At 46.4% G+C, this 21,578-nt stretch overlaps 1 long non-coding RNA gene across 1 annotated transcript; it reads right to left on the reverse strand.

Moving 5' to 3' along the window:
- Positions 1–17,806: 17,806 nt before the first annotated feature.
- Positions 17,807–21,325, reverse strand: LOC121821562 (uncharacterized). Its single transcript, XR_006062328.2, has 4 exons — positions 21,084–21,325; positions 18,184–18,291; positions 17,998–18,070; positions 17,807–17,885 (listed from the first exon to the last, which is right to left on the reverse strand). It is a non-coding gene; the product is annotated as an uncharacterized LOC121821562 (long non-coding RNA).
- Between the last annotated feature and the right edge of the window lie 253 nt (positions 21,326–21,578).

The following is a 21,578-nucleotide window of genomic DNA, read 5'->3' on the forward strand; positions in this document are numbered from 1 at the left end:
GGTGCTCCCTTCTGGCTTCCTCCATGCACATACTCCAGCCCCCAAACCCCTACATCCTACTACAAAATTAAAAACAATTTTTTAAAAAACTGGGGTCAGTTTTAACGTTCTTAGGAAGTGTTAGAGCAGAAAGGAGAATGGGGTAGAGTGTATCCGTGGTCGTGGAAACAAGCAAGGAACACGTTCCAAGTGCGAGAGGGAAGAGAAGTTAACGGTAATTCACAGAAGGGCCAGGACAGCTGAGATGGTGTAGGAGATGGTGATGCATCCCCGAGGCTTACAAGAACCGAGAGCTCTCTTCACCCTGAGCCTGAACAACAAGGGACCCTTCCAACATCCACGAAGTCCAGCGTCCCAGAGATGCTGCGAGAAAGGTTTGAGAACAGATTAGAAGGTTCGGTATCGAACACCCAGGAGAATGCCACTGCCTGAGACAGCAGAATGCCACTGCCTAAGATAGCTAAAAAGACTGTGAAGAGGATAGGACACAAAGTCGGGGTGGGCGGAGGCTGGCTCTGGCCTTCCAGAATAAAGTTCCCTGGGCTCTGCTACAACTCTCTGGAAGCCAATCTGGGAACTCGCTGCCCCTCCTCCCCCGGGAGAGCTCAACAAAATCCAGACCAAGAAATCCAAGAAACCCTATGAGCTCCACAAGCAGGGTTGCGGTCCCAGGCCTGGGTTTAAATCCCAATCTGACGATTCTACTCAATCCCAGGATGCAATTCTTTAATGTCTCTGAATCTCTGGGACCTGAAAATGATAATGCCACTAATAAGAATGACATCTGTGCTGACCCTCTCAGGACAAGGTGACATGGGACACATTGGGGATACCATGCGGGGAGCCACAAACAAATACCATGCATACCGTATGGCCCCAGGCTGGCTGAACCCCATCTGCCCTCTGCAGAATACAGCTCACCACACCTGGATCTTTAGAAAGCCTGAGGAGGTCTGGCCAGTGAGCTCCTGTAAACAAAACTCCTACAAATGCTTAATGAACTGCTAGGTTACAATTTCAATGTTTTTTAATTCCATTTTTTTAAGTTAAAAAAAAGTCGTCGTCGTCCCCCACACACAGGGACCACACAGGTCTGTTTTCTCTACCCTTACACAGTGCCACAGTCATCCCGGACCTGCCCTTGCCAATGACAGGTCTTACCCACCTGAGACTCAGATGAGATGAAGAATAAGAAAACATTTTGCCAGTTATTAAATTCTAGCCCAGGGCCTAAAAGTCCCATCACTAATGAGGTCTTTGAGGATAAGGTCAAATGTGGGTACTCCATCTGGGTGAGACCATGAATACCTGAGAGCAGCGGGTATGGTCACTAGAACAGCTAATAACATGTCACTGGCTGAGAACAGAATTCTGGGAGTCCAGATAGCCCTAGCAAAGGCTTGGGTTCAGGCCATGACAAGCGGATGGCTCAGTACACATCCCAGTCAGACGTAGGTGGGAACCCCAGTCCAGAGAAGCCAATGGGCTTGACAGAGCCCCACAGGGCTCCGTTCTCAGAGTGTCTCTTCAGCAGATGGGTTTGGGGGTCAGTCTTCAACTGACGTGTTCAAATCTGGACCCCAAATAGTAAGACCAGAATGTGTGTTATTATCCCAAGATCCGGAGCTGCGCGGCACATCTTAAATTGAAAGGCAAGCTGGGACTCTCCATGAAGGGCTCCAGCTTCCGGCCCGTCTAACCATAGCACCTGTCATACCACACTGAGCTCACTATGTTTTGCTTCTGTGTCTCCTGCCCCTCTGAGGGGCTCAGTCTCTCTCCCCACGTTTACTCAGTCATCCCACTGAGATCCACAGAGTCTCTGAGACCCAAGGAGTCCAGTGCTAGAGCCTCACATTCAAGCCCAAAGTGACAAAAGGTATCATACTTCACCAAAACGCACTGTGATCAGGACCCAGGCTCACGTCAGAGAACAAAGCTGCTTGCCGTGCCTTGAGGGGGCCTTTGCAGCACAAATAGCCTAAATATAAGAAGCACCCAACCGTCAGGACTGAACAGTCCCCATCTCAAGTGCCACCAGTTCATAAGGACACAGAGCACTGTGTCTCTGAGCTAGGGTCGGGGGTATTCAAACTCTGGGACTGACTCCCAGCTCTACTGTTCACGGTGCTACCTCTCTCTAAGTTACACAACCCCTCTGAGCTGTCTTTTCCACCTCTGGGTTTCAGTGTCTGTATAGAACTTCTAGAAGACTATGACAAGACTTCTTAGGCTTTGAAGGCAAAGCCATGCAAGTACTCAGTGAAAGGTCACTGCCATTGTAAGCAATCTTAGGCGAAGGGGAGATACACACGACTAATCTGAGGCCATTCACCTTGTTGGAAGACCAAGGGCTGTGAACCAGATGTTCTAACACTGGCTGCATTCTTCCCTGGCTACAGTTTTCCTGCCGACCGTGTTCATCTAGCCTTTACCCCACTGAATGCTTCAACAAGCCAGGGAGTTTTGAAACTGTGTCCCATTATAGAACCTTTCTTGCCGTGGGACAGTGAGAGAGGTTCCCACGTCTTTAACTCATGTAACCCCATTGCTATTACGGGACTATCTGCCTCCCTCTCCTGGCTGAGAAACCTGAAGTCGGCCACCTTCTCCCACAGCCCTGCCCCGACTCCTGCCTCCCTTTCTTATCTTTCTGAGCCGCTGTGCTCTTCGGTGGCCAATGCCTTATCTCCCTCGGCTCTGCTTAGATGAGGGAGGCCTATGGTCCTACTTGATCAGCTAGTGCTTTGCAAAACACTGTGAGCTGCCTTGTGAAAATCTGGGGTCCAAAGGTTGGGCAGAACGTGCTGATTCTGATTCCCTGTTGTGGTGCAAGCCAAGAAACACTGGGATTTTTGATATTTGTGAGACAAGGTATTTGGGACACAATCACCAAATATTTAACAATCAACTGAAGGCCGACAGCCTGTCCCTAATTTTGCACTGATTCTCTTGAACTACACAGGGTTCAAGATTCTGCAGTGGGCACCGTGGTGTTAGTAATGAGTTTTCTGACTTCTTTATTGTAGGGGCAGTGGTCTTAGAGCAGAAAGCAGAGTAAGAGATGACGGGAGAAGGTCTTCTGAAATTGGACTCTGTGGCCAAAGTGCTTGGGCTTGGCTCTATCACTGACTGTGAGGCATTGGCCAAATTATTTCACAGCTCCATGCTCCCATTTCCTTATTTGTAAAAGACATGTGATGGCCATGTCACAGAATTAAATAAGTTATTCCCAGCCAGGGAGCTCACAGGCTGAATGAGGGTTTTCAGATCCTCTCTCTTCTACTGAGCTGGATGGTGCAGCCGATGGTAGACCTGGAAACACCACCCTGTACTCTTGTCTTGTGCCCAGGAAGCTCTTGGAAAGAATGTGATCCTCAGTGGGCAGACCCTCTCCGTGAAGGAAAATATCACTATGGCCTTTGCTTCTGCTGTGGCCTTGGGCTCTGTTCTCCTGGAGTCTTCTTGGGACCTTAGGAAAAGAAGCTGCCAGCATGGACACTGGGGAGTCCCATCAGACACCCTGGACTCAATAGTTTGTTGGTCACTCACAGCCTCTCGCCCTGCTCTGTCACTCTGATCTACCTGCTGTTTGATCTTCCAGGGGTGGCTGATGACTCAGAATCCCCTCTCTTCGGTCCCACCCAGGTATTGTCCTTCAGACTTCAATTCCAATGAAAGAACTCAGTGATTCACTTGCCACTGCCTTTCTGGGGTTCCAGGCCGGTGGGGACCGAGAACAGCTGAGAAAGGCTACAACCTGCTTGGGTACAAAGCATCCTATCCTAGGGGGTGCTGTCTCTCTGAAGGTGGAGGGGAGGCACGCGTTGTGATGCAAGACTGAATGCCAGGAAGCTCTCGGGACACCTGTGCAGCTGCCCCAGAGGAGAGGGTTGTCCTCGGTGCTCAGAGCAAGAGAGGGAGAGGCAGGTGTTGAGCCCCAGGCTTCTACTTGCTCTGACCCTGGCCTGCACCCATAGCTCAAGTCCCCATCACCTGTCAATATTCCAGGCTCTGAGCCCGCCCTCATTGAACTCACAACTGTGAGAGTCGACTTCCTGTCTGTTTTCCATGCCCTTAAGCCTCACTGGCCTTAACTCCCACGGTCTCCTCACTCAATCTGAGTTATGGTGTTATTCTTCACTCTCCGTGAAGGGTATCTCACCTGTATCCCTCCATCAAAATCAGGCTCTGATCCTTTCCTCTCCGGTGGTTCAGAGGAAGTCACTTAACCCTCTCAGGTCTCACTTTCTTCATCTATAAATGGGGCTATCTTAGAGGACTTTCATGAAGAGGAACTAAGATAAAATAAAAACTCAGAGCACAGTAACTTAAACACATAATGCTCAATGAAAAGTTAGCATAAATCACAATAATCAAAATAATAAAGATATCGATCAATGGCCTATCTCACGCCATCTCTTTCAAAAGGCCTTCTGTGATCTCACATCTGAACCCTATTCCTCCTTCTCGGATACCAGGTAGCTTACTAGATCACTGTCCACATTCATTTTTGGGAACAGGGTCTCTCAATGAAGCTGAATCTTACCAATTCATCTAGACTGGCTGGACAATGAACTCCAGGGATGCCCCCTGCCTCTCCCACCCCCTACCCCCAGTGCTGAGGTTACAGATGTTCAACACTGTGTCTTGCTTTAAGTGGCTCCTGGGGATCCACACTCTGTGATTGTAATGTAAGCACATTACCCAGCCCCGTATTCCTTTGAAGCCTTTTTCTTTTCAATCATCCTGCATTCTGCAGGACATTTCAGTGACTTACTCACTCACCCTGCTTCCTTCCCTGAAGGTAAGGGTTGTGGCAGTTCCACTTCTGAATTCCTCACCTAACCGGAAAGTGGTCCTGGAAGCTCTCACAAGCTTTGCCTCCTTCATCTCCATGTTTCTCTGGACTCTTCAACAAGAGCTTAAATCAGTCATTCTCTCCCTTCCTGACGCCGTGACCTTTTAATACAGTTCCTCATGTCATGATGGCCTCCAATTATAAAATTATTTTCATTGCTATTTCATTACTGTAATTTTGGTGTTGTTCTGAATGGTAACGTAAATATCTGATATGCAGGATATGTGATCTCCCAAAGAGGTTGTGACCCATGGGTTGAGAATCTCTAGCTTAGAGGCATTTGGTGGTGAAACTGACTGCTGGAGAGGAATTGGGAGGGGGGGTGTCGTCTTCAGATAGAACAACTTGGTATGGAATATCTCTGCCCCCATGGATATCCACTCTAGCCTGGGGCACCCAAGGCACAGAGCAGTCAACTTGGTGAATGTCACCCGCACATCCCAACACCCAGAAGCCAGAACTAATATTGGGCTTCTTGACCAGGAAGATTAAGGGTGAGCAAGTTCAGAAGAGAAAGTTCATTCATCACTGAGAATCTGCTTGGAGATGGCGGAAGAGAATGGCAGAGATCTTACTTTCTAAGAATGGAAGCTGGAAAAGGAGAACAGAGGGAAATGATCTGTGCCTTGTGGTCCTGGGCTGAAAGGGGCTTGATATTGATTGGGGATTCTCCTTCGGGTGAACAGCATGGGAAGCAGGAACTCAGAGGAGTCCCACATTTCTTAGTCATCTGACCTACACACAGTTTGTCTCTGCCCCCAAGACAAATGTATTTGAAATTCTCTAGGCTGCCATCATGGTCAAACCTACAGCCCAGTCATAGAATTCGGTTGCTCTGGGGTTTGGGTCACATCACCATCGCTATCCTTCTGCATCCTGGTTTGAAAAGACAGGAGTGGAAGAGAGGTCTGGATCTAAAAGAAACCCCAGGCATCACCCAGCCTGCTTCAACTCTAGCCCAGAAAGGAAGGGTCACGCCAGCAAGCAGCGACAGAACAAGGCCTGGAATGTAGCTCTGGCTCTGAGTCCTGTACACTTTCCACTACCTCAAAATGCCCCTGTGGCTGTTCAATCCAAGGACATAACCCCTGGAGAAAAGAGGTTGTGAAAGGCTTCCACTTGAAGCCTAGGGCTGGCTGCAGGCCCAGATGCTTCCCTGTCAACCCTCCTCGCCTAGTCTCAACTCAGCAGCTCCCATCCTGCTAGGTTATATTAACCATTCTCCACCACAAGAACAAGCCCTGCCTTCTCCTTCATCCTGAGGGCGATTGCCATCCATGCTTGCCCATATCACCACCGAGCCATGGCCTCTGCAGCCTGACTGGTCTTTGTCCTTCATAATTGCTCAGCAAGTCTGAAAAACAGTATCCCAGATGTTTAAGTTCAAGGTTGAAGAGCTGGCTCTGTACTTTTTCCCCTTCCCTTCAAGTTACTTAGGGTTCTTTGACTCCTGAGCATGGATTCCATATGGCTCCATCTCCCGCTTGCTCCTGGTTGGAGGCAGGAGACACCAGGAGGTCCTGGGGAGGAAATGGGAAGATGATCCTTGAGACAAGGCTTGGCCTCCACCAATCTGCCCTCCACCCACCCCCAGGGCTGTCAACCTCTCACAGCTTTCGTCTCATGGCTCTTTCATTATCTCTCGTGTTTCCACTGGAACTCTACAGTTTACAATGCTTTTTAACCTTTCTCGTTGGATGTGACGCCCCAGCACTCTCCTGGGGGATAGTCAGGGCAGGCTTGCACAGCAGAGGGTAGGCAATCATGTATTAATATTTATATCTGGATTTTTATCAATTAAGTTTACACAGTAGGACAGTGGTGTCACAGGGGGCTGGCAAGATGGCTCATCAGATAAAGGTGCTTGCTACCACACCTGGTCACCTGGTAACACCAGGATCCCTTTGTAGAAAGAGAGCCCTGACTCCTATAAGTTGTCCCCTGTCCTCCACAAGCACATGAAGGTACACACACACACACACACACACACACACTCAAACATTCATTAATTAAAAACTTTGAAACAAAGCAGTGGAATCCAACTGCCTCCACACTGGGTGTCCTTGTGATCTTTCTGCTACCAGTCACTTTGTTACTAATCATCTCGCCTGTCCAATTCAATAAAAAGCTTTCTAGAATACTGTTCTTCTCGGACTTCTTGTCCATTCACAAACCCTCAGCAACTCCTAAACACCCAACAGTTAAAACGGCAGCCATTTCTGTGGCTTCTCTTTTAAGATCCTGCACAGTGTGGCTTCAAAATGTCTTCCCAATACATTTCCACACCTCTAACCTGGTGGGGCTCCCTGAACCCCACCACATGCATTTAAGCCTCTCCAGTGTTTGCCCTGGGTTTCCCTACACGCCAACACAAACCTACCCTTCACTAAAGACTACCTCCTGCTTCTTGGTCCTGCCTCACCTTGATGTGCCCCATGGGACACCTGCCCCTTTCTGAATGGGCACAGAGGAGGAGTGGGGGGGGGAGGGGAGGGTATAGGAGGAGGGGTGGAGGGAACTGGAGGAGAGGAGGGAGGGGAAACTATCGTCAGTATGTAAAATAAATGAAAAAAATTAATTGAAAAAAAAAAAAAGGATTACCTCTTGCTAAAATGTTTCTGGATTCACCTCAGCTTACAGTGACCTCATCCTCAAACACTGCAAAGCTCAGGCCTGCCATACCACTAGCTCTCCGGGCCTGCCATGCAAAGGAACACCGGGGTGGGGGGGGTGGGGGGGATGCAAACCGTCTTTGCCTGTGGGCTGGTTAGCTTTTGTCAGTTTGACACAAACGAGAGTCACCTGGGAAGAAGGACTCTCACTTGAGGAATGGTCTCCATCAGATTGACCTGCGGGCACAGCTGTGGAGCATTGTCTTGACTAAGGATGGATCTGGGAGGGCCACGCCCACTGTGGGAGGTGCCTCCCCTGGACAAGTGGTCCTCGGTCGGTCGTGTAAGAAAGCAGTCTGAACATAAAAAAGGTGCCAAGTTTTAAAACACAGAATCCCAGCACTGAGAAGGGGAAGTGGATGAAAGTCCCACTCCTAACTAAGAAGATACCTGCCGGGAAAGGGAAAGATTAGTTTCTTCAACCGAGTGTCCCTGGATACATCAACCCCAGTTCAGGGCCGGCCCCATGGCCAGGAGTTGTTGGCCAACACAAAACAGACTTCATGTCTTTTGTGCACTTTTTGTTTGTGTATTGTTGTTGTTGTTGTTTTGATGGGTTTTTTTTTTTTTGGTTTTTTTTTTTTTTGTTTTTATTTGGGGGGCTGATGTTTTATAACAAGAGAGAAAGAGAGAATGTGAAGTTAGGTAGGTAGAGAGGTAGGGAGGACCTGGGGGGAGGTGGGGGATGGGAAAGAATTTGATCAAAAATGTATGAAAATTTACATAAAAATTAATTAATTCTTTACAAAAGAAATTGGAACCCCCCACTCTTGGTCATGAAGGATTTTTTTTTTTTTTTTTTTTTTGGACATCCAGCTTTTTGATAAATGAGTCATTTTGGAGATTTAAAAAAAAAAAAAAAGGGAAGAAGCAGAAGAAAAGAAAGCAGCCCTAGCAGATCTATGGGGAGCATGCCAATAAGCAGTGTCCTCCACAGCCTCTGCTTCAGGTCCTGCCTCGGTTTCCTGCCCTGACTTCTCTGGGTTGGGGAGCATGGTGTGGAGGTAGAGAGCCTCTTCCTTTCCGAAGTTGCTTTGGATTGTGGTCTTTATTACAGGACCGGAAAGCAAAATAAGACACTTGCCTGAGGCTGGGTTTGGCAAGGCAGTGAAGGGTTGCTTCTGAGCGTCTCATGGTGATGGTCTCCTACGCTATCGATTCAAGAGTGGCCTCGAGTAAGGCTTTTATTCTCACGAAGTAAGAGAAACAGAAAAACAAAAAACATTATCAAACAACCCTTTCTCATCAAGGAGGGGAGGAGGATAAGGTGGAGGACCATGCCTCAGCTTTAAAAGGAAAAAACCGCATTGCTGTGTCTGGTTCCAAAGGCTTTTATAAAAACCCACCTTGCACCTCAAGTGCGTACTTGTAACCTTGGATCATTTCTCCGTGGAGCCTCAGTTTTTCTAACTGGAAAATGGCGATAAGACTTACCCATTCCATTCCTCTGGGTCATGGATGTGAAAGTACTTTGTAAGTACTGCTGTAAGACACGTGTGTGACAGGTGATTAACTTCCCAAGCCCCGGCACCTGTGGTAGCACCTGTCTCAAGTCCTCGCCGAGTTTATTTCTTCCGTTAAAATCCCTGAACCGGCTGGGGAGGTGGAGAGAGTAAACACTGCCTGTTGTACCTAGGCTCCTAACTTCTGGCCTGCTGATGCTGGAAATGCCCCACGATGCTTGGTTTATTATTAGATCTGGTTAAATGGGCAGAGGGAGGCTAAAAAACGGCCAGCCCAGCCAGCACTAACCTTTTGGTTTCCCATTTCCAGAGCCAGTTTCAAAACAACTTCTAATTGTTTGCTTTTATAAATCCAGTGCCTCTGGACAGTTCTTCACAACACGCTGAAAAGAAAACGGGGTTGTCATCCCGAGACTGGGCAGTTTGTCTTTCCTGAGTTAGCTCCACCTTGGTCCCGAACCTAGGAACGTTTGTTCCGAACTAGAACTTGAGCACTGAAATTCAGCCAAGTTGGGTGGACTGACTCCCTGGTGCCTTCCCACTGGGCTGTCTGCGCCTTGATGCCTTGCCTGCCCTAGAACAAATGTCCATGATTCCAAATGGAGCAAGTCTTCAGGAAGAGCCAAAGGGTAGAGAGGGAGGAGTTCGGGACTCAGGAACCTGCCGTTTCTTGCCCTGGAGTTCATACCCGCCTCAGAGTTAGTTTGTGCCACCCACATTTGCTTTATATATTTATTACTTCTGTAAAGTGACTAATTAAAATTTCCCATACTTAGGACATACAGCATGATGTTTTGATATCAGTACCCATTATGGAATGACTAAATCAAGCTAAATTAATATATGAATCACCTTATCATTTATGTAATACTGAAAAGAAAGTCTTTGCAATTTTTAAGAGGACAATATATTAATATTATTATATACTAACTCTGCTTACCATGTACAATAAGAGTCTTGAATTTATTTCTTCTTCTAGCTGAAATTCTGCATTCTTTTTGACCACCACTTCCCAATCCCTTTATCCCACGACCTCTGGAATGACCACTCTCTTCGCTTCTGTGGGTTCAATTTTTTGACATTGTAAATGTCATATTTTCACCTCGGGGCCCAGGGTTCCCCAAGTGTGACGGGCTGCAGAGGCCTATCTAGCACCCCTAACAAATTTGCACCCTCACTTCATTTACCACCCCCACCAACTCTAAATCAGCCAAGGTATTTTAAACCTTGTTTTGATCTTCTTTGCATATCAGTTACACTATTTCTGAGTGTGTTTATTTTTATTTTTTTTTTCCGGGTGGTGAGCACATTGCTTTGAGCCCTAGGGTAGCACGTTTCCACTTCCTCTCACTTTCCTGCAAGCCTCTGTGACCTCCAGGCATGTGGCTCAGAGCAGGCTGGATGGTTTTCATAGGTCTGGGAGCTTTGCTGTAGCCGGGGGCCATAGGTTCTCCCACCTCCACTGTTCCACACAGTTCCTGACATCTGCAGAGTTGAGATGAAATCCCACTTGTTTCCTTTACCTCATCTCCCAAGGAAACAGCTCTCACCCCTAGTCTGATAGGGGGAAACCACTCAACTGCACACGACAGAGACCTTGGACTTACTCCCAGCTCCGATACTGATTTTGAGAAAATTCTTCACCTCCTTTAGGTCAGACTTAAAATTTCCAAAGCTCCTCTATTTCTGCATTTCCAGTTTACTCACCAACATAAGCATCAATAGCAAAATAAGCTATGTATTAAGGGCCATTTGGGGCCATGACCTGGGACCAACACATTAGCCATACAAGGAGGATTAAGAAAGCAGTTCAAATTGAGGTTTTTTGTTTGTTTGTTTGTTTTTGACCGAGTTATCCCTTTCTGATAGTATCTTGTGAGTGTGATAAGGCTTGTGAGATGTGCGTGCTAAGCCCCGTGAGCGTGTTGTGCAGTGTTTGAGCCACACACTCCCACATTCCTCATACAGTGGCATAACCAGCTAGGAATATCATTTGCCCAGAGTACTGGGCCAACAAACACACTTGTTCTCGCTGGTTAGCAATCTGCCTACTGATTCTGACTGCGTTCGGTAGAAATTCTTTGGAAAGCTCTGCTTTAAAGATCACAACTCCTTGTCTATCCAGGAAAACCTCGGCATCCTGGCCTGTCAGAAAACTAAATTTGAGAGTTGGAGGAACAGATAAGAGGCGACTCCTGCAGCCAGATCGTGGGATTCAGATAGAAACCCTCATTTGCCCTCTGTGTGGTTGGGGACACGTCAAAGTCCAGTTCCTTCTGTCTTTGAAATGGAAAGAAGCTTTGACCTGCGGGAGGCACTGGATGAGGTAACACCCCTCCTTGGTGTTAAGTGCTCCGTACAGTTAGCTCGTCTATTCCAGTGCTAGACAGGAAGTTAAAGGTCGTCTTGTCCCGTCCTCTCTCACTTGAAAGAATAGGAAACTTTGACTCTCGTGGGGTCACACAGAGCGTTCATAGCTGCGCTGACTAGAACTTCAATTTTTATTTTGAGACAGCGTCTCTGTCTGTGGCCCAGGTTTGCCACAAACTTGCAGCCAGTCTCCTGCCTCCGCTTCTAGTGCTAGAACAGGCATAAGCCACCACACCTGACTGAGTCTTCTGATTTTCATGCTGTGCTTCTATATCCCATAGAGCACGGTGTTTTCTCTCTTTATAACAAGCATCGGGTTCCTGAGTCTTCAGAATGCTTTCCCTTCTGAGAATGTATTTCTATTTGTTTGAAGTTAGTTTCCTAGTCACCAGCCTAAAAGCAGTGGCTTGAATAAGATGATGGCTCCATTTGCCTTGTCTTTTAAGAGCACAGTCAGGGGTCAGCTTCCTTGACCTGAGAAAAGCAGGGACGGGTAAAGTTACTAACTGGTAGGAGTTCCAAAGCCACCAGGTCACCCTTTCACAAGTCCCATCTTACATATCAACCTACTGAACCTCTGGACATCATGTGAGATGAAAACTAACACTGGTGCCATTTCCCAGCATTCAGGAGAGATGGGAGACAGAGACTGGCTGCTTCCCCTAAACAGTGAATGGTCTCATTGCCTTCCACATCAACGATTCATCTCGGTGTTGCCATAGTAAAAGCTTTGGCTGTCAACTTGACAACTAACCTAGAGTCACCTGGGAAGAGGGAAGCTCAGCTGTGGCATTTTCTACATCAGATCGGTCCGTGGACACGTCTGTGGGGCAGTTTCTTGATTGCTAGTTGATGGAAGAGGACCTAGCCCACAGTGGGCAATACCATCCCCAGGCAGGTGGTCCTGGGCTGTGTAAGAGAGTTAGCTGAATGCGAGTGTGAAAACGTGCCAGTGAGTAGCATCTCCCCATGGTCTCTTTCACAGTTCTTACTTTCAAGTTACTGCCTTGAGCTCCTGCTGAAATCAAGTCGTATCCTCCTCAGGTTGCTTTTGGTCTTGATGTTTATCACAGCAACAGAAAGCAAACAAAGACAAGCGTGACTCATCTTTTCCTACCTTCCTTTTCCCTCTAGCCACAAAGAATTCAGGCAACTTACAGAAAATGCAATCATGGACACTGAAGAGGGTATAAAAATGAATGTCAGGCTGGGTGGTGGTGGCGCACACCTTTAATCCTAGCACTTGGGAGGCAGAGGCAGGCGGATCTTTGTGAGTTCGAGGCCAGTCTGGTCTACAGAGAGAGATCCAGGAAAAGTGCAAAGCTCCACAGAGAAACCCTGTCTCGAAAAACCAAAAAAAAAAAAAAAAAAAAAAAAAAAAATGAATGTCAGGCCAGTACCAGAAAAATAGACTATAAAGGATCTAGGTCCATGCTACCAGTGTGCAAGCCACTGTGTTTATCCACTCTAAGTTAATTAAAATTTTAAATGGTGTAAAATTTAAAATCTGGGCTCACAGAACATATCTTAAGGCTTAGTAGTCACATGTGGTCAATGGCTACCTACTGGACATTGTAAATAAGAATATTGCCACAATTGTAGGAATTTCTTTTGGGCAGTGTTATATAGACAGATAATATATTTGTAATAAATAAACAAAGATTTTTGCCTCTGAGTGTCATATTATCCAACCCAAAAAAGAGAAATTAAAATCAGTATGGTATCACCAATTTACCAAGGAAAATGAACCTTTTCAGGGACTTAGGCCTAGAAGAACCCCATGTGGTCTTCATGCAAATACTCACACACTGACAGCAATAAATACAAGAGCCACAGAGACAAGGTGACAAAATTTTCACTTAGCTCTCGTCAAAGTGGAGGTATTCATTACTCAAACTCAACTCACCAGAAGTAATTCTTCAGCGATACAGTTGAAATTTACAGGAAGATTTTAGTGACTTAGAGTGAATTTACATGTGCAGTGAGGCCCAAGGGACAAGATGTCCATGTCCATCTGGAAGGCGAGCATCCAAATATAAGGAGAAACAAATACAGGAGTTCCGGGATTGGGAAACATTGGCAAGTGTGACAGAGAGAAACGTCTGTGACAATGACATTTGAAGTGAAGAGTGAGATGAGGCTGAACAAGATGTCATGGCCAGATCAGCAAGGCCTGTGTAGTTCATGGTGACCCGATCAACAGGAGGGTACTACTTTACAGCCTGAGAAAAGTCAGTCTGGGGGCTGGGAACACAACTCATCCGGTGGGATAATACGGTCCTGTAATCCCAGTACCGTAACCTCAGTGAGCTGAGGCACAAGGATTCTGAAGTCAAGACTGATCCTGGATTATATATAAAAGTCTAGCTCATAAAGTGAAACCCTGTCTCAAAACAACTGTAAAAACTGAGGGTAGAGGGTGAGGAGAAAAATAGTCACTGCTATATGAAAATATGGCTTATAAGTAGGCAAGAAAAATATAAAGATGGAAGGGAATAAAGTAGTCACCAGAAGAAATGGTGAGAAAGTCATCTGAATTGACAGGTATTTCAGATGTAAAGTCAACATAACTTGAATGATTGGTTTAAATGGAATTTGAAAAAAGAGAAGAAAATTGCAATGACTGTTATCTGTTCTGTTCTTTGCTGGGCTAGATACCACCCACTGCTATGACAAAGACCTGAGAAAGAGGAATTGGAGTGGAGAGGAATTGGCTCATAGTGTAGTGTGGGTCCTGGAGTGTGGAGTGAGTGCCCTATTGTCAGAACAGAGCTGTCAGCTCGGGGCTCAAGGGAGGGTGAGTAAAAGATGGAGGTTTGGAGTGCCAGGGTATGGGTGGTATTAGAAAGCCATGAAATCCAGAGGTCGCCCAAGGAAGAGCACACACAGAAAACAGCCTCAGGGCACCTGGGATGTACAAAAGAGGGCTCCACAGGAGACGGAAAGGCAAGGAGGTTGTTGGTCACTCGGGATCCCGGAAGCTTGGAGGAGAAAGCATTTAAAGAGGCGCGAAGGTGCAACGCTCTCCAGTCATGCTCCAGAGCCCAGTGAGCTGAGGACATTTTGGCTTTGGAAGTATGTAGGTCATTGGTGACCTTGATAAAGGCTGCTTAAGTGGCGTGATGGGTCAGCGGAAAATGGGAGCAGAGTTGAGACAAGAACAGGAGCTGAAAGACGTGCAGACAGGGAATGTAGATCTTATTTAAAAAAAAAAAAAAAAAAACTTTTTGCAACAGCACCAAAGTTAACAGAGTAGAGGGACATCCAGGTCAAAGGAGAATTACCGGTTATTTTTTAATAGTTATTAAAAAGGCAGCTTTGATGGCCAAAAGTGTGTACATTTCAAAGCAAGAGAGATCTATGTAATGGGAGATAAAGATAGAAAAGGAGAGGGAATCTGGAGGGGAAATGGAAGCCACTGCCTTTAGACGGGGCAGAGGCAGCAGGAACGGACATAGGCAGGTTAAGGAGCTGTGGATGGAGATGAAATTCTTGTAGACAGAAGAAGGAAACATCATGACCCTGAGGAATGGGGGGTGGAGGCAGAACATGTGCGGGAATAGTAGGGAGCCAAGATCTGGAAAAGCTGATCCAAAAACCAAAAAGATAAATTTTCTGGAAGCGATGTGGGACCCTCCTGGTGAGCCCAGAGAAGTGCTTGATCACAGAGTTAAAGGGAGACTGCCAGTGTAGTCTCTGATGTTTTTGACAACAGCCTGCTGCTGAGGGGCGAGAAAACACTAAGTAAGATGCATGGTGCTTCACCAGCTGGGGGGTTGCCGGGCACAATAAAAGGGAAGCCTGCAGGAGAACCGAGATTGCTGGAGAGGAGTGGTTACAGTGCAGAGTAGGCGGGATAGAGTGGAGAGTAAACCCAGCCATCATCAATGGGCTGTTCGTGTAGCCTCACTGTCTGCCAGGACCCATTAGTATGCACAGTTGTCTTTTCCCCCATAAGGAAGCTCATTACTGATTTCCCCTGGACCCTGCCAGATTCAGAATCCCCCATCGGGGCTGTGCTTTGCAGCCAAAGCTCATGCATTCCTAAGACCGGGGAGGCCACGTGACTGGCAGGAAAGAACCCCAGACTCGCTGGGAGAAGACCTGGGCTGGGGTCACTTTCTGTGGCATTTAGCAGATGGATGGGTTCTCTCCCTCCCTGGACCTGTTCCCTCTTGTGGTAATCACCCAACCCAAACTGTAGTTTGGCACACAGATCTGATGAGATGGTAAATGTCAAGCCATTAAGAGGAAGAAAAATAGAAGACCGGGAAAGTTACCGGATTCGCCCGACACTGTAGGGAGGCACTGAACACAAATCTAAGACTCTGACTGGTGTGAGGTTTGGATTTCAAATGTCAGCGAATATAGGTCACCACGGCACATAAGCAATCTGCCTTAAAAGTAGAAACTGATGAAATTCTCACAAGGAAAGGCAGCGCATTTCAACACCGGCCACGAGAAGCAACAAACTCTTCGTGCAAATGCCCAATCCACCCACAGCTCACACAGGCTATTGCCGTAGGTGGCCGTCCAGACCCTGCAAACAGTGAAAGACAATCCATAATCACTCTGAGTGCCGTGGTCTTTACAAGGCCCACTGGCCATCTCTGCAAAGAGGGAAGAATCGAGTTACTTCCTCCTCAACCACATCAGGAAGATGAGATTGTTTTTTTTTTTTCAAGAGATAAAAATAATAGCTGAAAATGACTTTGGATTGCTCTGAAAAGGTGGCTAGTCACAAAAGTGAAGTGTCACTATCATTAAGTGTGAGGCAATCCTTCCCACCCCCACCTTGTCCCAGGGCTACAGGGCGAGCTGTGTGACAGGCTATTTTTAAATTCCCATCTCTGGAAGCATATGGTCCTGCACCATGCCAAAGAGAGAAAAATGACCCGCTAAGTCTGTTTGCTTGTTTGTTTTGATGGAACATTGTCTGTGTTCCCAAGAAAGATGATGTTTTCTGTTCTAAACACTGAAGGTGAGTGTTGGCTCTCTCTCCTACATTGTCTGGAAGAGTCTATGGCTCCATGGCTTACTTAGGCACTCGAGAGTTCTAACCTGGGCAATGATGTATGTACACAAATTTTCTCTGGGGTTTCTCTGGATCAATTAAGATGTTTCCAAGTTAGAGGGATTATGTGGCGATCTGTGATTTTTTTTTTCTCTAGTGTTCTGACACTTTTGTTCATTCCATGGCATTATTTTTAGCTGTAATGATTTTTTGTGAATACTAGAGCATCTATTTCATGAAATACAGGAGGCTCCAGTGCTTCAGTGTTTTCTGCAAAAGAAAAGACTCATCCTGTGGTTTTCCTGGTTGTTCCTTATTCTTTCTTATGTTTTCTGTTTTATTCACATCAACTACTGTTGACTGAATCCTTTTTCTGATGCAAATACATGGTAAGGTCATTATTAACTTCCTATTCACTGCCTTTCAAAGTTGTATTTGCTATGCTGGGGCTTGAATCCCCTGTCCATGCTAGGCAAGCACTCCAGCACTGAGCTTACTTCTTATTTTTTATTAGTAAATACTGACTGTACAAACCCATTTTTCATTTAAGTGTAGAATGTAGCCTCCTGTTGATTTCTCTTTCCAAATTGTCTCTCTTCTATTTTCATGTTGTTATCAAATATCTAGAGTCCACATGTAAGAAGAAACACATAATAATTGTCCTTATGACTGGTTTATTTCACTTAACATGATGATATTTAGTTTGGTCCATCTTCCTGCAATGGCATAATTTTGTTCTTCTTTACAGCTGAATAATATTTTATTGTGTAAATATACTGTATTTACTTTATTCATTCATCTGTTGGTAGGTGTCTAGGGTGATTCCATAACTTGGCTATTATAAATAGTGTAATAATAAACCTGGATAGACAGGGGCCTGTGAGGTATGCCGATTTGGATTCTCTCAGGTGTGTAATGAGGCGTGGTATGGCTTGATCATACAGAATACTTCTGTTCTTAGTTCTTCGCAGGAACCTCCATGCTCACTTCCATAATGGATGGACTACCGTACATTGCCACCAACAATCTTCAAAGGCTCCTTTGCCCACATCCTCGGCATAGCTAACCTTTACATGTGACCTAACCTTACCCTTCTGCCCTGCTATGTGACAACACTGCTCTCAATCTTGTCAAACTTCCCACTCACGGGGTTTGATTTCTGACACCAAATCCCTGGAAAGAGATCCAACTGACCAGAAGAAAAGAAAAGGATGGAAGCACCCTTTTCCCAGAGTACACGGGACCTGGATCTTTAGCAAAAGGAGAAAAAAAAAATCCCATTAAAGTAAATATGGATCGCATAATCCTTTTCCTCTCTTTCCTCTTCTTTCAGCCTTTTCTCTTTCATTTTCTTTTTTTTTCCCCCATAAGATCCAGGATTCAAGTCTCCTGTCTTTAGGTCGTGATGAACGAAGACAGAATTGAAGATATTTCTAAGTATTTTATTCAACAAAAGAGAATTTTCAATGAGATGGTGAGAAGTACTCAAGAAGGCAGGCATGCATCTTTAAAAAAAAAAGATAAGGACATAATCAAGAATTGTAAAAAGGAGTTTGGAGGGTTTTACACACCCTTGGGGAATCAATGAGAATCAGTCTAGTGGGGTGCAGTGTTCACCTGGTTCCCATCTCTCAAGAAGTTGAGACCGGAGGATCGTAAGTTCAACCTCCAGTGCATAATGTATTCCCACCTACAGAAACAAGGGAGGAGAGGTTTGTCTGGGCTCACACTTTCAAACGGCTGCTGTTCACCAGTGGGAAAAGCCTATTGGAGTTCATGGTGATGGGAGTATATGGCACTTACTTGACACATAAAAGAAGCAGAGAGTCCAAGCAGAACCAGGGCCAGGTATAACCTTCAGGAGCCCACCCTTAGTCACCAACTTCGGACCAAGATGCTCCACCTCAGAAGCTGGGAACCAAACATTCAAAACCTAAGCCTAAGGCAGGAGGACATTTCAGATTCAAACCATAATTTGAATCTGAATTCTTCCCCTTGCTCCTAAAGGATCATGCCATCTCATAATGAAAACTGCATTCAAAGTAACTTTCAGAGCCCCCAAAGTCTTGGTAGTCTCAAGATTGTTCAAAAGTTCAACGTCTTTTCTGAGATTTATCATAAACTCTTAACTGCGAGTCCCTCCAAAAAAAATCTTTTAAGTTACACATTTCTAAGACACAGTGGCATAAGCATTCCCACTCCAAAAGCGACGGAGGGGAGCACACCAGAGATGACCAGACTGAACCAAGACTGAAGCCCAGCAGGACACACATTAAACCTGATCTTTCTAGGGATGCGATCTGGGACATGGCGGTATGAACTCCAGCACGTTTGCATTCTATCGGCGGTAGACAGGGGCTCTCTCTTAGGGTGTAGCTTTCCTTGGCAGATGTCCAATGGTGCTGGCATCCCTAACTTCTTGAAGTCCCCAGTGTAACTTGGGCTTCACTTTAACAGATCCATAGACTGACTGTTCGGGGCGTCTCTACAGGGTATCTCTCCATGCTCCGTGTTCCCTGGCTTCATAAGCTTTTCATTGTAAACTTTAAAGCAAGTCGTCATGAGCCGATAACCACAGACTTAGGTTTGGCTACAGTTACAACCTTCCTCCTTGGTACCAGTGTTCTGTGCTCGCTGCCTTTTCTCATCATGATCAGAATGTCAACAGAAACAAGTTAAAGTAGGGAGAATTTGTTTGTGCTCACGGTTTCAGGGGGTTTTTAGTTCACCAGAGAGAGGAGGGCGCAGCGGAGCTCACAGCAGCAGGAACACTGTAGCAGCGAGCTTGATTGCATGGCTTCCGACGGGAGGCGGAGACAGCATCACTGAGCCAAGGTTAGTTATAACCAAAAAGGGCCAACCCCTAATGACCAACATCCACCAGTCAGACTCCACCTCCCCAGGGCTCCACAGACTTCAAAATGGGAGCACAAGCTGGGGACCAAGTATACAAACTGCGATCCTGTGACGGACATTTCAGGTTCAATGAATGCAAGCTAGATTCTCCATTGACATGCACTCCATTTCGCGGGACGATGTCCCATGTCTTTCTGACCTGCTTGTGTTCTACCAGTGAGAAGAGATTCCAATGAGAGCAAAAAGCACTTTGGGGTGTTTTTGTCTAGGAAATCAGCAATCTGGGATGTTGCTCAGGGCAACCTCTCTACCGGCCATTTCCAGGCTTCTGTGACCAAGGCAGACAGGAAGGATAGGAGCCTGGTGACCTTAGGCTCCAATTCATCTGTGTGTTTTTTTTTTTTAATTCTCTGACAACTAGAGTCACCCAATCATGTTGAAATCAGTTTTGAGATGTTGAAAGTATACTTCTATTCCTCAAGAAAATATCTCTGAATTTTCTAGTAAAAACGTCTGCCAACTTTGTTCAGCCAAGTTCCTCTCCCCCTTCTTTCCTTTGACAATGAGAGCAGATTTGGTGCCAACACTCAGCTCTGGCAGGTATTTGATGACACATGTTCCTGATAAATGTTGATTACATAAGTTCATTCAAGCTAGCTACCATAGCTTTGGAGGCTCCACTGCTACTTAATATAAACTCTCCTCGCAAACCAGATGTCCAACACATGCCACAAAGATCTATTTTTTTTTCTTATTTCTTCTTCTGGGTTCTCTGGATTCTCTTAGTGTCTGGGTACAATGGGACAATGAGAAGTCCAGGGTTCGAATCCTGTCTCTACCGTATATGGGCTGCATAGTCCCCAGGAAAGCCACTCCACTACTCTGAGCTTCAGGTTGTTCGTTTCTAAACTCAAGGGGTAGGAGCTGTGGTTGCCAAGAGCGCCCGCATTGCCTGATAAAGGGACAGACTGGCGTGGCATGTGTGACAGTCCCAGTGGGACAGAAAGACTTTGTGGCCATTCCTCACTGGGGATATCCTTTACAGGATGGAATCTGCTGCTTTTCTGCTGGCCACCCTCCAGTCAGGAGGGGGAGCCCAGGGCTGGAAGGGCTGCAGGACACCTGCCGGGAAGGATGACTGGAGAAAGCTAGGCTGGAGGGAAACGCCTGCAGACTGCAGTGTTCCTTAGCTCTGTGGTACTGCTTCTGTGACTGTGTTAAGTTAGACTGAAAGGACCCTCAAGATACTTCGAGTGTAAAACCCTGGGGGGAAGAGGAGGGTCACCAAGAACGTTTCCAACCCCAAGACTGCTCTAGTTAAACTGAAGCTTCACTTGGAAGCTTTAATTTTTATGGCGAATTACTTTTTAGGGGGGAAAAAAAAGGTCCCAAAGGCTCGCATGTAAAGAATGGAAAGGTAACGCTTTCTATTAGTCCACAAGGAACCACCGAGTAGGCCACTTCCGAGTATCCCGGATGTTTGCACGGGTTCCATCGCTCCTTCTCCGAAGCAACCCTGTGAAATAAAGCACCAGCAAGACCTTCCTTTCCCAGGTGGTGGAAAATCAAGACGCTGACAGGCCGAGCCACTTGTCAGAACACTCAAGTGGTGGAGGTGAGGCCATGTGTCAACCCGGATCCCTTACTGCTGACTCCGCTGACCCGGAACTATCCATTACTACTATGCTCCAAGGCATTCTTTACTCTGCAGGCCAGCCTCCTTTGGCCTCTGGCGGCCAGCTCTGCAGGCCTGAATTAGGGTCATACTCTCCAGTTCTGCAGACTACTGTAGAATCATAGACCACAAGAGCGGCAGAAAAGCCCCAGATATTAGCTGACTTGCTCACCCGACTTTCTCTGTTCTCTGATGCATCTGGCCAAATGAGCTCAGGAACTCTCCCCTTCCTTCTCTTATGGCTGTAGAGACTTGGCACCCCAAAACCAATGAGAAGCCGCAGCTCCATCGCCACAGACGTGTTTGGGAATTATTTTGTGAAGCCACCTACTATAATCCAGCTGACCTGGACTAGACAGAGTTAACATTCGCCACAGTTTCTTTAGGGACTTCCATTAGCCAACCTAACCAGTAAAATCCAGTGGGACTAAGGCAGAAAGAAATGTGACTGCCTGTGAGTCATTCAATCTCGACCTTCGGCATGTTTTGAAAAATGTGTTGTGAAATGCTTTCCAATCAATACACTCCTGGGCAGTGGCGAGGCTGGGGGTTGTGTAAGAGGGGAAACGGAGCATTTATGCTGGGTCATTTGAGAGGCGTCTAATTCCTGCTGAGAGCAAGGACCCGGAAACACAGGGCCCCCATAGCAGTGGCTGGTGGGATCACA

The sequence above is a fragment of the Peromyscus maniculatus genome, chromosome 12 (genome assembly GCF_049852395.1).
Source record: "Peromyscus maniculatus bairdii isolate BWxNUB_F1_BW_parent chromosome 12, HU_Pman_BW_mat_3.1, whole genome shotgun sequence".
Taxonomy (NCBI): Eukaryota; Metazoa; Chordata; class Mammalia; order Rodentia; family Cricetidae; genus Peromyscus; species Peromyscus maniculatus.